Source organism: Podarcis melisellensis (assembly GCF_964234715.1).
Source record: "Podarcis melisellensis genome assembly, chromosome: 7".
Classification (NCBI taxonomy): Eukaryota; Metazoa; Chordata; class Lepidosauria; order Squamata; family Lacertidae; genus Podarcis; species Podarcis melisellensis.
The window spans coordinates 17,888,669-17,902,775 of record NC_138539.1 but is presented as its reverse complement, the minus strand read 5'-3'; positions in this window follow the sequence as shown (position 1 = coordinate 17,902,775).

The following is a 14,107-nucleotide window of genomic DNA, read 5'->3' as shown; positions in this document are numbered from 1 at the left end:
ACATGGCATTTATAAGTGGTCATTGTTTTGCAAGTGTACAGTAGTGTTGGTAGTACAATGGCTTTGGTTTTGCTGCACGCTAGAACACCCATCTGACCATCAGCCAAAAGCTGAAGAAGAATGGTGTGCAGTACACTCACATGTATAAAGTAGTGACATATATATATATATAAATTATATATTAAAAAATGTTTCTCAAAAACAATTAGAAATATAGAAACAGTTTAAAACAAGAACAGCCCATACAGAAAATCGGTTCGAATTCAATACAGATAGAAACTGGGATAAACTCCATTTAGAAGGTTTGTTGGAAAGGACAATAGTGAAATACCTTCTCTGATATATAATGTAAGGAAGCTCTAGAGGGATAGTGTAGCTGCACTAAAGGTCCAGTCGCTGCATCATGTGGAATGCCCTCTCCTGCAGAATGCAGTGATTGGTTGAGTATGTAACAGATGAGACAATCTTTTAGGTATCCTGGTTCCAAGACGTACAAAGTTTTGTGCACCAATGCCAGCAGATTGAACCTAGCCTGGCAGCTGATTAGCTACCCAATGTGCATTTCTGTTTGTACACATTTCTGGTTGTCACGTGTTCTTTGGCCTTTGTGGGTAGTTTATTTTTTTAAATAAAAACCAATAAGAGGCATGAGGATCAGGAAATTCAGGGGAAGGATGATTAAATTTTGCCCATGCCATGGTTCTGATTGGAACTGGAATATGCAAACACACATCTTTTGCCTCTCTGTATTGTTTTAAGGACATCACCACCACACCTGATTCTAATGAAAATGGGAAATGTCACCTGCATATTGATGTCACCATCTTCCAGACGCCCATATGACTTCACCCAAAGGTTCCATGTAGCTTTTGATTCCTTTTGAATGCATAGCACATGTTCCCCCTTTGTTGATTCCCTATATCTCACAACTTTGATTTGGGAGCTAATTATTTTTTATGTCTCTGTTAAACTCTTCCATGATCCATATTACAAAATACTTAATCAAGGGACTCTGTAATGTATTGAGCTTTTCATATAAAAGGGTGCTTAATCAATGATAATTAGAAAGCTTCTGGACAGTAAGAAGATTGGCAATTTTTTTGCAAGAAAAAGGAACATTCCTGTGAAATGTCAGCCTTTTGTTACTACTCAGTTATCCCCCAGAAATTAAAACTAAGTCAAATAAACCACATATTATTTAAATACTGGAGAATGGCATGGTTTATTAGGTTTACCTTCCATTAAGAAGATAAAAGAGGATGTTGCCTCCTAGCCTGATGAACTGTATACCATAATTAATTCAGGAAAGTATCAGAAAATACCCCAGCAATAAAAAATTCTAAATTAAAAACATTTATGTTTTTTCATAAACACTTGAAAGACAGAAACATAAATGACATAGGATGGAATCCTGGAAAGCATGCAAATTAGGGTGGGTTTTTTTAAATTTTCCTTTGAATCTTGCTTAACTGATAGAAATTCAAGAGAGGGCTTTTGCATTGCTTCCCATTTCAGTGCTGTTAGAGTTCTAATTCACAAGCTCTGAAAAATGTAGCTTTTTCAGAAGCTTATGAGCTGAAGACTTATCTGAATTACCACCTCCAGAATAGTGATAATAATGAAGTTTCTCTTCATCATTGAACATGAAATCTGGCAGAGATGACCCCCCTAAGTCAGGAAATGTAAACTTTAATTTAGGTATCAGATGCCTTCATTTCAGTTCTTTTGCAGCCAGTTGTGCCTCTAGTACCAAGTTCCTTTTCTTACTGCAGTAATGATTTTGTAATGCAACCAGGAGACAAACCACCGTCAAACATGGGATGCTGCAAAACAAGAAGAACCCTATTTCTGTCCATTTGCCCTTTCAGTGAAACTATCACGCATGGTGCCCCCAGATGCTGTGGACTAGGGAGTCCCATCTTCTCTGACAAGGGATAGGGGAGTAATTCAATTCAATTTGCATTTAAAAGTCAGCCTACTGAATGCACCCTTTACACAGCAGTAAACAAACTGAAACACAGTGATCCTTCAAGATTTGCACCCTCCAAATTTTGCAGTGGAGTTTTCCAGCCAACTAATGCATGCAAATGAAATGCATACACAATGGTAAAGTGGAAATGAAAAGGGTATATATTAGTGAAAACAACTTACAAATTTGCAGTATATTAGGGGAAATTGCTTTGCTAAAAAGAGTGTATTAGGCAAAGTTCCTTCAAAAATGTGATATTAGGAGAAATTCTCACAAAAATGCCAATGAATTTTTGTGAGCAAGCACTTCTAAAACACAGTGAAGTGGAAAAATGGAGAAATGAACTTAAGAGTGGGAAAATGAAAATGAGAGAGAGACCCAAATTGACAGATTTACCTAAACCTATCCCTAGCCAAAGGCCATGCTGTGAGTGTTGATGAATGTGTATTTCTCAAGATCTGCAAGATATCCTGTTGCCTATCCTTCTGTAGGATAGTATGTGGAATTCTCCCTTTCCCAGCTAGTAAAAGGTAAAGGGACCCCTGACTGTTAGGTCCAGTCACGGACGACTCTGGGGTTGCGGCCACCATTTACCTTCCTGCTGGAGTGGTACCTATTTATCTACTTGCACTTTTGACGTGCTTTTAAACTGCTAGGTTGGCAGGAGCAGGGACCAAGCAATGGGCGCTCACCCAGTCGCAGGGATTCAAACTGCTGACCTTCTGATCGGCAAGTCCTAGGCTCTGTGATTTAGTCCACAGCGCCACCCACATCTTTATAATTTCTAAGGTGATTATAAAGGAAAGGGAACTTATGCTACTTCAGTAGCATGGGAGCTGCTTTCCTGTAGTGATAAATGAACACCCCTCAGCTCTGCTTAAAAGTATATTGGGGATTGCAGGCATTCCTATTAAATATCCCAAACCTCTCAGCAGTAATACATGCAAACCACTGGAGGATTTTTTTTGGGTTTTCCCAAAGGGGGGGGGGACCCCTAAGCAGCCTTCTTTTACAAAAGTGGATGGCTTAACATAATTGGGAAGTGCTCGCTAGATATACCTGTCTGCTTAACTCCTGAGCTTGACAAGGTGCTCCTAGAGACAATCATTACCTACTAAGAGGATGGGGTCTGTCATTTTGTCTGCTCAAGAGCATCTTTTCAAGCTGCATACTTGAGAAGGCCCAGCTGCTTTGTGAGCACTTCTCACTATGCAAAGGTGAGAGGACTTTGGCTTCTTGGTTGGAGCATGGTGCTGACAAGAGTGTGGTGCTGATAATGCAGAGGTCACAGGTTCGATCCCTGTATGAGACAGCTGCATATTCCTGCATTGCAGGGGGTGGACTAGATGATCCTCGGGGTCCCTTCCAACTTTACAGTCCTATGATTCCAAGAAATGGCGGTGGTGGGTGCCACTAGAAGGGGTTCCCATTTCATGTGGGAGAGTTTTCATTTCAACCCTACACCAAGAACTTTATCAGCATTGTTATTTTGCTATTGCTTCTTCCCACATAGCCAAGTTAATAATTGAAATTGAAATACTTCATTGTTATTTGTACAACTTATATACAGTGAGATTACACCAGCACCCCCCACTCAGCTCTCTTAGTCTTAATTCCCCTCGTTTACTGACACACACACACCAAACCCAAAAGTCAGTTGCCCTGTTGTTACCTTTTCATTCAGCAGCCTAACAGCCCACGGATAAAAGCTGTTCTTTACCCTGTTGGTGCGACTAATCATGCTTCTATATTTTCTGCCCGAGGGCAGGAGATCAAGAAAGTGCCAGCCAGGGTGTGAATCATCCCTGAGAATTTTCCTCACTCTTCGGAGGCAACATTCTTCCGCAATGTCATCCAGCAGATTCATGGGACAGCCCATAATATCTTGTGCTGTATTCACCACCCTCTGTAGGCACTTCCTAAGAGTTGATGTCAAACCAGCATACCACACTGTGATGCAGTATGAAAGGACACTTTCTATTGTGGACTGGTAGAAGGAGATCATCAAATGTTGATTGACATCGTTCTTTCGCAATACTCTGAGGAGATGGAGGAATACAAGGAAGCCTGGGGATATTTTGGAAGGTCAGTAATCAGCCTACTCAATTGTTACTCTTCCAGCTGTGTAATTGTTGTCTGGGAAGGACCCTCATACTCCCACCACTCAGTGATGTATTTCCAAGTTTCCAAAGTAAACCTCTACTTCAGAAGTTACTTTTCCAGAATGGCGGATACTTGCCTTTTGATGGGATCGTCATTCACATTGTACATCTTTTCTCCAAGCTGTCTGGCCTACGATCAAGAAACATAGGTAAAGGCCAGAATGGTTGGCCTCTTGGAGTAATGGGGTTTCTTTTGGCAAGTGGAGCAAATCAGCAGCTCAGCATGTTTTCCCAAATGAAGTGATGGGTTGTGTTTTGACTGCTATGGCAATAAAAGCCGATCCATATTAGGCTTCAGGCCAATCACATTTCGTATGCACCGTGAGTCCATGCAGTAATGTCACAGTGGTGATGAAGTGAACAAGTGCAATTAAGACATATGTCACTTTCAGCAACCCACTATCCATTCCTTGGTTCACATAAATGGGTCTCAGGGAACATCTTTGACTGACTGTGTTGGATATGTATGGATATGCTTGCCTGTTGCACTTGTAGAACAAAGATGACTTGTCAGCATCATTATCATTCAGATGTATTGCCTCAATGACAACTATGTATGTGTTTGTGTAACAGCCAACCACTGTCTTACCTCATCCCTGTCCTCGATCCAGAAATGGAATTGACATGCATACAGTGTAAGTCAAACAATTTACAACAGAGCTGATAACCACTGAGAGTTGTTGCTTTCGAAGTATATAAAACCAAGTAAGCAATTTACAAACATAAAATCAGAATTTAGCTTTGCTTGAAGTCACACGTGTGGCCAGGTAGATTTGTTTAACCCGTGATCACGTGTACACAATGCTACCTGCAAGATATGTGATTACCTTGTTCAGCATACATACAGTCCAAGGTCAGGTGTTGGGCACCTGAGGCCCTTGGGGATGTGATTGAACTACGACTCCCTTCACCTCTGACCATAGGCCATGCTGTCTGGGGCTGATGGGTGCCTGAGTTCAAATGACCTAGGGAGACAGCATAGTAGTCTAAGTGAACTCTTACACCCAGACTTATTTAATATTTCATCATTAAATATAGAAATGAAATGTGCAGGCAGCTGTGAACAGACAGTCTTTGGCCAAGTCTCTGGTTTCTTAGCATTTGTATTTAAACCATACTACTTTCTCATTACAACACTGTGCCAGTATAATCCTGGTCTAATGCTTCTGATCCCAGCCAGAAGAAACTGCACTCCAGAGGGTCATTTCTTGTTTCACCTGTCGAGCTTTCCTTTTTCTAACCTTCTATATCTCTAAACCTGATAAAGAGAAACAGTCTGGAGCCCTCTCCGCTAATAAGGAAGTCTTTGCACAGAAGCTTGAAATGGAAATCAAAGAGCTCCTTGCTCTATACCTCCCAGATCAATACAATCCTAACTTATGATGGTAATCCCTCCAAGCTATTTGAAACAGTGCCGCATACAGTGAACTGGCTGTATGATTCCTGCATTAGAGGAGCAGCTGGCTTCATAACTCCCTATTAAAAGGCCAGAGGCGATGCATAAGAGTGGAAAGAAGTGATGTAGCTGTGCAGAAAATACTAAGATTGAGGTGACTGTGTAGTAAGCAGGAAATCAACATACCTGTAAGTAGGGATGGAGGCATCAGTCTATTTCCAGCCCATATCAATCTTGCATAAGTTGTTTCAGCCTGTTCACAATTTTTGTAGGCGGTTTCTTTTCTCATAAGTTGGTGTGGAATGGTTAAACAACCACCACCTTCTAGATATGTTTTTGGCACAGCAGCAAATCAAAGAGACCTTCACTGTTGGAGGCAGCATATCTCTGAATGCCAGTTTCTGGAAACGACAGGAGGGGAGAGTGCTGTTGTCCTCAGCTCCTGTCTGTGTGCTTCACACAAGCATCTGGTTGGCCGCTGTGAGAAGAGGATGCAGGACAAAATGGGCCTTTGGCCTGATCCAGCAGCGATCTTCTTATGTACTTATGTCCTTATTAAAATGCTTTGGCTGCATCCTGATCAGTACATACATGGGTTCGTGACTCAATCATATTGGCCCAAATATAAGCTGCACTCTCCCCCTCCCCCCAATTCCGACTGTGAAAAGTTAAAGTGCGGCTTATAGTCGTGAGCTTACGGTATGCAGCCAGGAGCGTGGGGCAAACAGCGCCAGGAGCGTGGCCAATTTTAAATGTGCGGCTTATATTTTGGCATGGCTTTTATCTGGGCAAATGCAGTAATAACAGAAAGTCTGGAATTATTATGAAGTTCCTCCTTTACTAGCACTGCAATGCACATATGTAAAATATTTCTTATGTGATATTAAGGACGCTGTGGCAATACAGCAAGTTCTGTGTGGGATATTGTAGTTCTGCTGATATGGACAAGTATCAAAGGTTATCCTTTTGACTGCTTCTTTCCAGCTTAATTTTTGGGTGGGTGGTAGTTGAAAGGTAAGTAAAGGTAAAGGGACCCCTGACCATTAGGTCCAGTCGTGACCGACTCTGGGGTTGCGGCGCTCATCTCGCTTTATTGGCCAAGGGAGCCGGCGTACAGCTTCTGGGTCATGTGGCCAGCATGACTAAGCCACTTCTGGCGAACCAGAGCAGCGCACGGAAACGCCATTTACCTTGCCGCTGGAATGGTACCTATATATCTACTTGCACTTTGATGTGCTTTCGAACTGCTAGGTTGGCAGGAGCAGGGACCGAGCAATGGGAGCTCACCCTGTCGCAGGGATTCGAACCGCCGACCTTTTGATCAGCAAGTCCTAGGCTCCGTTGTTTAACCCACAGCACCAACCGTGTCCCAGTTGAAAGGTAGGTGCTGCATATATAAGCTCTTTTTGCACAGCTGGGTGTGTAACACCTTCCATAAACTTTGTTTGATAGATCAAGGCTGTACAAAGCAGAAGTGAACTGAACAAACTCCATCTCTCCACCTCTTTAGGTATTTGGAGTAGTGCCCAAGTCAATTTGACCTCTAAGTAGCTTCTCCAAAGCTATAACCATTGAGCAACCAGTGGAAAAAGGGGAAACAAACAAAAATTCAAATCAGAGGGTGAGGGGATAAACACACACACACACACACAAATGTAAGGCTGTCATCGTGCAGCCCTTATTGGAGGATTTATAGTGCCATATCACAGTCCTGGATTTGCATGAACTTAGATTGGAAGAGGGGAGCGAAAGAGAAGGCAGGTTTGTAAATGGTAGTATTAAACAACAGCTAGAGTTTGAATGAAGCAGGGATGGAGGGACACAGAGGAGTTGAGAAGATGTGGGGCTTGAAGACGCTGGCAAGCAATGTGAGCAAGGGCAGCAGTCCCTAGTTTGCATTTGCACATTTTTCAAAAAGTCCAAGGATATCCATAAAAAGCTCCATATGAATAAAGGGACAGATCCCACACATCCCTAGGAAAACTATATTGTAGCTAAGAAGTACAGCAGAAGTACAGAAGTACAGATTTTACCATTTGGTAGGGAGAAATGTTTGCAGTTCTTGGTTGCTGGATATCAACCATCTCTGTGCTATTAAGTCAATGCTCTGCTTTCTCCCTCCTGCTTTCAGAGTACCATCAGCCCTATCAGTGAACCCGTGGGCGTGGATTATATGAATCGCATTCTCAATGTTCTTACCTTGTTCATTCTTCTTGCTCCCATTCTCTCTTGCTCACAAAAGGGATTTTGGTACTGCTTCAGATTATTTATAGGGAGTCTCAATTTCTTAGAACTAACTTATACCTTTCTATCTTTCCAACTCAAGGGCTTCCATAGGTCAAATTCTCTCCAGAGAATTTGATTCCTCCTTGTGGTGGCGGCAGTATAGTAAGCACTTCTCTTTCTTTCTTTCTCTAATGGCTTTAGGGAAGGAACTAAAGATCGAAGTGAATTCTGAAAACAAAGCCCTTTTGCTATGCAAATCTGGCTTTACAACATCCCACCTTGGTACACTTGCAATGATTTTTTGGTCATAGTTTTGCTGCAGACTAGAAAGGCTCCTTCAATATTTTTAAGTTGGTGTTTAAGCATATAGATACTTTAATCTCTATTGCTGGGCAAACACACATCTGTTGTAAGTCTTTATATGAGGATTGCAGGGAATATGAAATGTGTTATGATCTCACAGTGTGGGCCTGCATAATTTGTGATTTGGTAATCCTTACGAAACCTATCACTTATGTATGATGCCTTGCCAGGAGCTTAAAAGCATATCAGCCCATTATTTACAGGACAGGCAAGAGACCAAACATAACCTAGATGAGGTCCCTGATAGACCATGATATATGGGGGCTGTGCAATGTTTGACTTGGAAGGACACAAATTGTGCAGGATTATTGTACACTGTTCATACAGGGAAGAGGCAATTGGAGATCATGGACTTTCCACTTAGCATGCATGAGAAAGACATGAGCTGCATCCAAGGGCTGCCATATTTCAAAAGGTGAAAATCCGGACACAAAGTCCAACCCCCTGCAATGCAGGAATATGCATTGCGAGCCAGTGTGGTGTAGTGGTTAAGAGCGATAGACTCGTAATCTGGGGAACCGGGTTCGCTTCCCCACTCCTCCACATGCAGCTGCTGGGTGACCTTGGGCCAGTCACACTTCTCTGAAATCTCTCAGCCCCACTCACCTCACAGAGTGTTTGTTGTGGGGGAGGAAGGGAAAGGAGAATGTTAGCAGCTTTGAGACTCCTTCGGGTAGTGATAAAGTGGGATATCAAATCCAAACTACTACTCTTCTTCTTCTTCTTCTTCTTCTTCTTCTTCTTCTTCTTCTTCTTCTTCTTCTTCTTCTTCTTGGTGTTATCAGTATGCAAGTATGCAAACTAGGCCAAAACATTTGAAGCTGGTGAAGTCAGGTTGGTGAGGGAAGTAACCTTGGGAGTGGGTGTGGCCTGGTTAGATTTTTGAGTGGCATTTGGTGTCTGGGCCCAGCAGTGAAGTAAGCCACTTGGGCGCCTGGGGCGGCGTGCCCAGGGGTGGCCTGAGCTGCCCATAGGGGTGGGGCGCACTGCAGGGCCTCCAGGTCTGCGTGCCTCATCCCACTCAGTCGCCCTACAGCTGGGGGGGGGGCAGTGGGTGGACCATTTGAGCAACGCAGAGCCTGCGCACACGCAAGCCACTGCATCTCTCCCAGGAGAGACGCATGGCTCGGGCATGCTGCAGGCCCCGCGTTGAGTGCCGCCCGGCATTTTCTCACCCCCTTTAGTGGTGACACCCAGGGCGGTCCACACCTACCGCACCCCCCTTCCTCTGTCCCTGCCTGGACCTGAGCTTCCTACCCTTAGGTTAGGGGCTGGGTTAGCTGGTTAAAATGTAGCAATGCAGTAGACTGTACATACAAATTTACACTGCGTTAAATTATGGTTTCCTCGGAGGAGCCTTAGAAATTTTAGTTTTTATACACATTCACTTACCCAAATCCCCTTAGTAATTTAGAGGCCATAATTTGGAGGCCATAATCTTTGGATATCATGTCATGGAACCTGTCTATAAACAATCTGTCTATCCATCCACATTTGAATGAAGGGCAATATATAAATTTCAAAAATAAAACAAATAATTGCTTTCAAAACTTATCTTTTTAATCTTTATTTCAGCTCTCAAATTTATTTAGTGTGTCCCCTCTTGAGGGTTACTTAAACAACCTGATGCTTTTAAGTCTGCATCCTCTTTTTGAATCTGATGTCATTATCAATAACCTACTAGAGTTTTACATGGCAAAAAGTGCCTTGTTGAAGAAGAAGAGGAGGAGGAGGAGGAGGAGGAGGAGGAGGAGGAGGAAGAGGAGTTTGGACTTGATATCCTGCCTTTCACTTCCTTAAGGAGTCTCAAAGCAGCTAACAATCTCCTTTCCCTTCCGCCCCCGCAGCAAACACTTTGTGAGGTGAGTGAGGTTGAGAGACTTCAGAAAAGTGTGACTGGCCCAAGGTCACCCAGCAGCTGCATGTGGAGGAGTGGGGAAGCGAACTCAGTTCATCAGATTACGAGTCTACCACTCTTAACCACTACACCACGCTGGCTCTCTTGTAAATAATAAACCTCCATATATTATTTATTGAAAACCAAAAAGCAAAACTGAGATTGAGAGGTAACACGATCACTCACCACACTGAAGTTTGAGCTGGGCTCTTAACCTAGGTTTCTCACATCCATGCCCAATTGTCAACTTGACCGAGTAGCCTCCCACTGATATAAATCCTCTTCTGCAGGATCATTCCTCTTATCTGGCAGACGGCATTCCCCCCCTCCTCTATTAAGTGACTACCATTTTTGTACTGCACCTTTGCTTCTGTGGGATAAGGGTGCAATCTGAAACTTCCATAGAACAGGCAATAACTCACTCACTAACAAGTAATTGTGTACTACATTTATTGACTCATGAAAAAAGCACAGGTGGAGTATGAAAGGAAAGTGCTGGTCTTGAAACAGTAAAGCAGTCAATACATCTAATCACTAGCAGACTGAGCTAGATTATAAAATGGATCATATTTTCTCTATTGGGAAGGGCCATTTTGAAAGGAGTCCTGCAGCCAGCCTTCAGTAGTGAATTAAGAAAAACAACAGCAGGCTTATCCACAAAACAGTTCCTTCACTATGGCAACTCTCTCTCTCAATCAGCTGCAGCCAGCAGGGCCAACGGTGCTGGGTGATAGGAATTGTAGTCCTACAACATCTGGAGGGCACCACATTGGTGACCCCTGTTCTAGATGCTTTAAGTGGCAAAGCATACCAGAGGTTTCGTCATGGACCAACAGAGCAATCCTATGCTGGCAGAGCATGGCAGAGCAATGACCGCATACAGTGCCCTGTCAAGTCATTGCATCCAGGGGGCTTTAGTTTCACCCTTTTAGCATAATAATTATTATTATTTTATTATCTATACTCTGTCTCATTTGACTATGTTGCCTAAGCCTGATCTCCCACCCACTGATTTCATAGGAGAGAATGTTCTACTCCAGCTCTGGTTAGCTCAGGGACCATTTGGGAGACATGGAATGGTACCTCAGGTTAAGAACGGTTTCAGGTTAAGAACGGACCTTCGGAACAAATTATGGTAAGTTCGTAACCAGAGGTACCACTGTAGTTGGTTATTTCCTTGACATCTGATGGGAGGATGTTCCACAGGGCGGGTGCCACTACTGAGAAGGCCCTCTGCCTGGTTCCCTGAGGCTCAGGTAGTGTCTTCTAACCAGCTGTGGCTGGTACATCCACTACAGCTGTTCTTGGACAAGAGATAACCTGACCCCACTGACTAGCCAGAACATAAATATTGTATTCAAAATCTAGCACTAGCTATCCATATGTAGCTCAAAAGTTCAAAATTCTTCTACAGTATTAATTTACAAAGCCCTTAGCAAGTTGGATCCAGGATTGCTTAAGGACCACTTAGTTCCTCATATCCCAATATGATCGCTGAAATCTACAGGGGATTTTCTGTTAGTTGCCCCCCCCCCCATGGCTCAGCTGCATCACTTGTATCCGCCATATTATTGTGGGCCTGATTCTGTGGCCGGCTGGGATCAGGCAGTCAGGCAGTGCTTGATGGAAACCTTTTTGTTTCAGCAAGCATTTTAATGAAATTTTCTGTTTTGTGATTAATTTGAATTAGTTTTATCCATTGTATGCTTTTTTAAATTATCTATGTCCACTGCTTAGAAACTCTGGTGATTACACTGTATAACAATAGATGAAATAAATAAACAAATCCCCACAATATTTATTGTCTAGCTTCAATTATATTTCAAGTTGGTTTGGGTCAGACAACAGTTGCTGGAGAGAGGCGGGAAAGCTGCTTTTGCTGAGCAGCCAGACAGTTTCTTTTTTCAACAAACAGCAGTGGTTTGCCCAACTTGCCAACAGCCAACTCTGTCAGCAGGGAGCCATTACTGCAGTAAGTTGTCCAAGGGAGAACTGATCATTCCTTTGTTCTGAACCTCAGTTTCACATTTTATTTTATTTTTAAAATTGATCACACTGCAGTCTTGGGGGAACTTGGTGTTATCTTTCTTTGCTAAAGTAACCACCCACAGTGTGTATAAACGTCATGTGGAGGGTTATAAAAATCTCTTTATTGGGACCAACCATTACTCACATAACAACACAGTTGAAATAAAGGTATAAATTCACTGTCTATGAGACCTGGCACCAGCAGCTGGCATCCTGAGGCAGCTGCAGGAGGCCCACAATTCCAGGAGGACCCACCAACATTGATCCTTGCCCCAAACCCTCCAGGCCAGGCAGCTGGGACTCCATTTTGATGTCCTACTATATCCCAGAGAGCTACAGTGGTACCTCGGGTTAAGAACTTAATTCGTTCTGGAGGTCCTTTCTTAACCTGAAACTGTTCTTAACCTGAGGTACCACTTTAGCTAATGGGGCCTCCTGCTGCCGCCACGCGATTTCTGTTCTCATCCTGAGGTAAAGTTCTTAACCCGAGGTACTATTTCTGGGTTAGCGGAGTCTGTAACCTGAAGCGTCTGTAACCTGAAGCGTCTGTAACCCGAGATACCACTGTATACTGTGTTCTCCAGGGTATTGTTGGGAATTGAAGTGACAGTTATCAGCCACCCTTGGAGTGCCACGGCCAAATAAGCTTGAGGAGAACCTCAACGCAAGAGGGAGCCCCACTGGAGGGACTGAAGCTGGTCCTGCTGTTAGCTTTGCAGATCACAGCCCTTTTCTCAAAGTCATAGAACCACAGAACTGCAGAGTTGGAAGGCACCCTGAGGGTCATCTAGTCCAACCAACTCCAATGTAGGAATCTCAACTAAAGCATCCATGGCATATGGCCATCCAACCTTGGCGTAAAAACTACAGGTGAATGAGAGTTCCCCACCTTCCAAGGGAGTCTGTTTTACTGTTGAACAGCTCTTACTGTCAAATTTTTCTTCCTGGTTTTTTGTTGAAATCCCCATTCTTGTTACCTGAATCCATCTCTTTGGGTCTTACCCTCTGACCTCTGTCCACGTACTAAATGCCCTTATCCTTGATACTGATAATGATATTGGGTGGACCAGCCCTTCCATGAGGCAACTGCCTCAGGCAGCAAATTCTGAGGGGCGGAAAGTGGATTTTCTTCTGATAGATGAATTATGGAATGATGATTATTTATATATTTGCAATATATATATAACTTTGTAATATATATGTGACTTTGGATATAATTGTAAGCCACTTTTTTGGAGAAGATGTTTCAAAAAGCAGGCTATAAAATTCAAATCTATTAAACAAAATAAATATAAATAAATATAACTTGAAGACAAAATGAAAGAAAATATACAATGGTTGAGTGGATAGTTCATTTTCTGCAGTTCCATTTGAAAGTCATGTTTAGGGCCAAACTAGGCATTGCTTTTATGTTTTGTGATTATATATATATATATATATATATATATATATATATGCTTTCGTAGATTTTCACGGGTACAGGAATGCAGGTTTTGGTGTCCTCGGGTGTCTTCCCGTGTAAAAGTTGGGGTGTCTAGGCGACGTTTCGACGAGGTCTCACTCGTCATCTTCACTCGTGAAGATGACGAGTGAGACCTCGTCGAAACGTCGCCTAGACACCCCAACTTTTACACGGGAAGACACCCGAGGACACCATGAAGATGACGAGTGAGACCTCGTCGAAACGTCGCCTAGACACCCCAACTTTTACACGGGAAGACACCCGAGGACACCAAAACCTGCATATATATATATATATATATATATATATATATATATATATATATATTGCAAAGGCATCTAAGGGTTAACAATGAACAGCATCACAGAAACCATGAAGTGGGAATTAACCTTTTCCTCTCTTTCCTGCTGCAATGTGGAGGGAAATTATTACTTAGCATAGTAATCTAGCTGCAATGTGAAGGGAAGAAATTACTTAGCATAGTAATCTAGCCTCTAGAGGGGGGGGTGCGAATTATCAGGATCACAGAAGCGACAGTGGTGGGTGACTACCCTTCTCCAAAGTTGTTTGTATTGTGAGGAAAACCAACACTGGCTGCAATGGG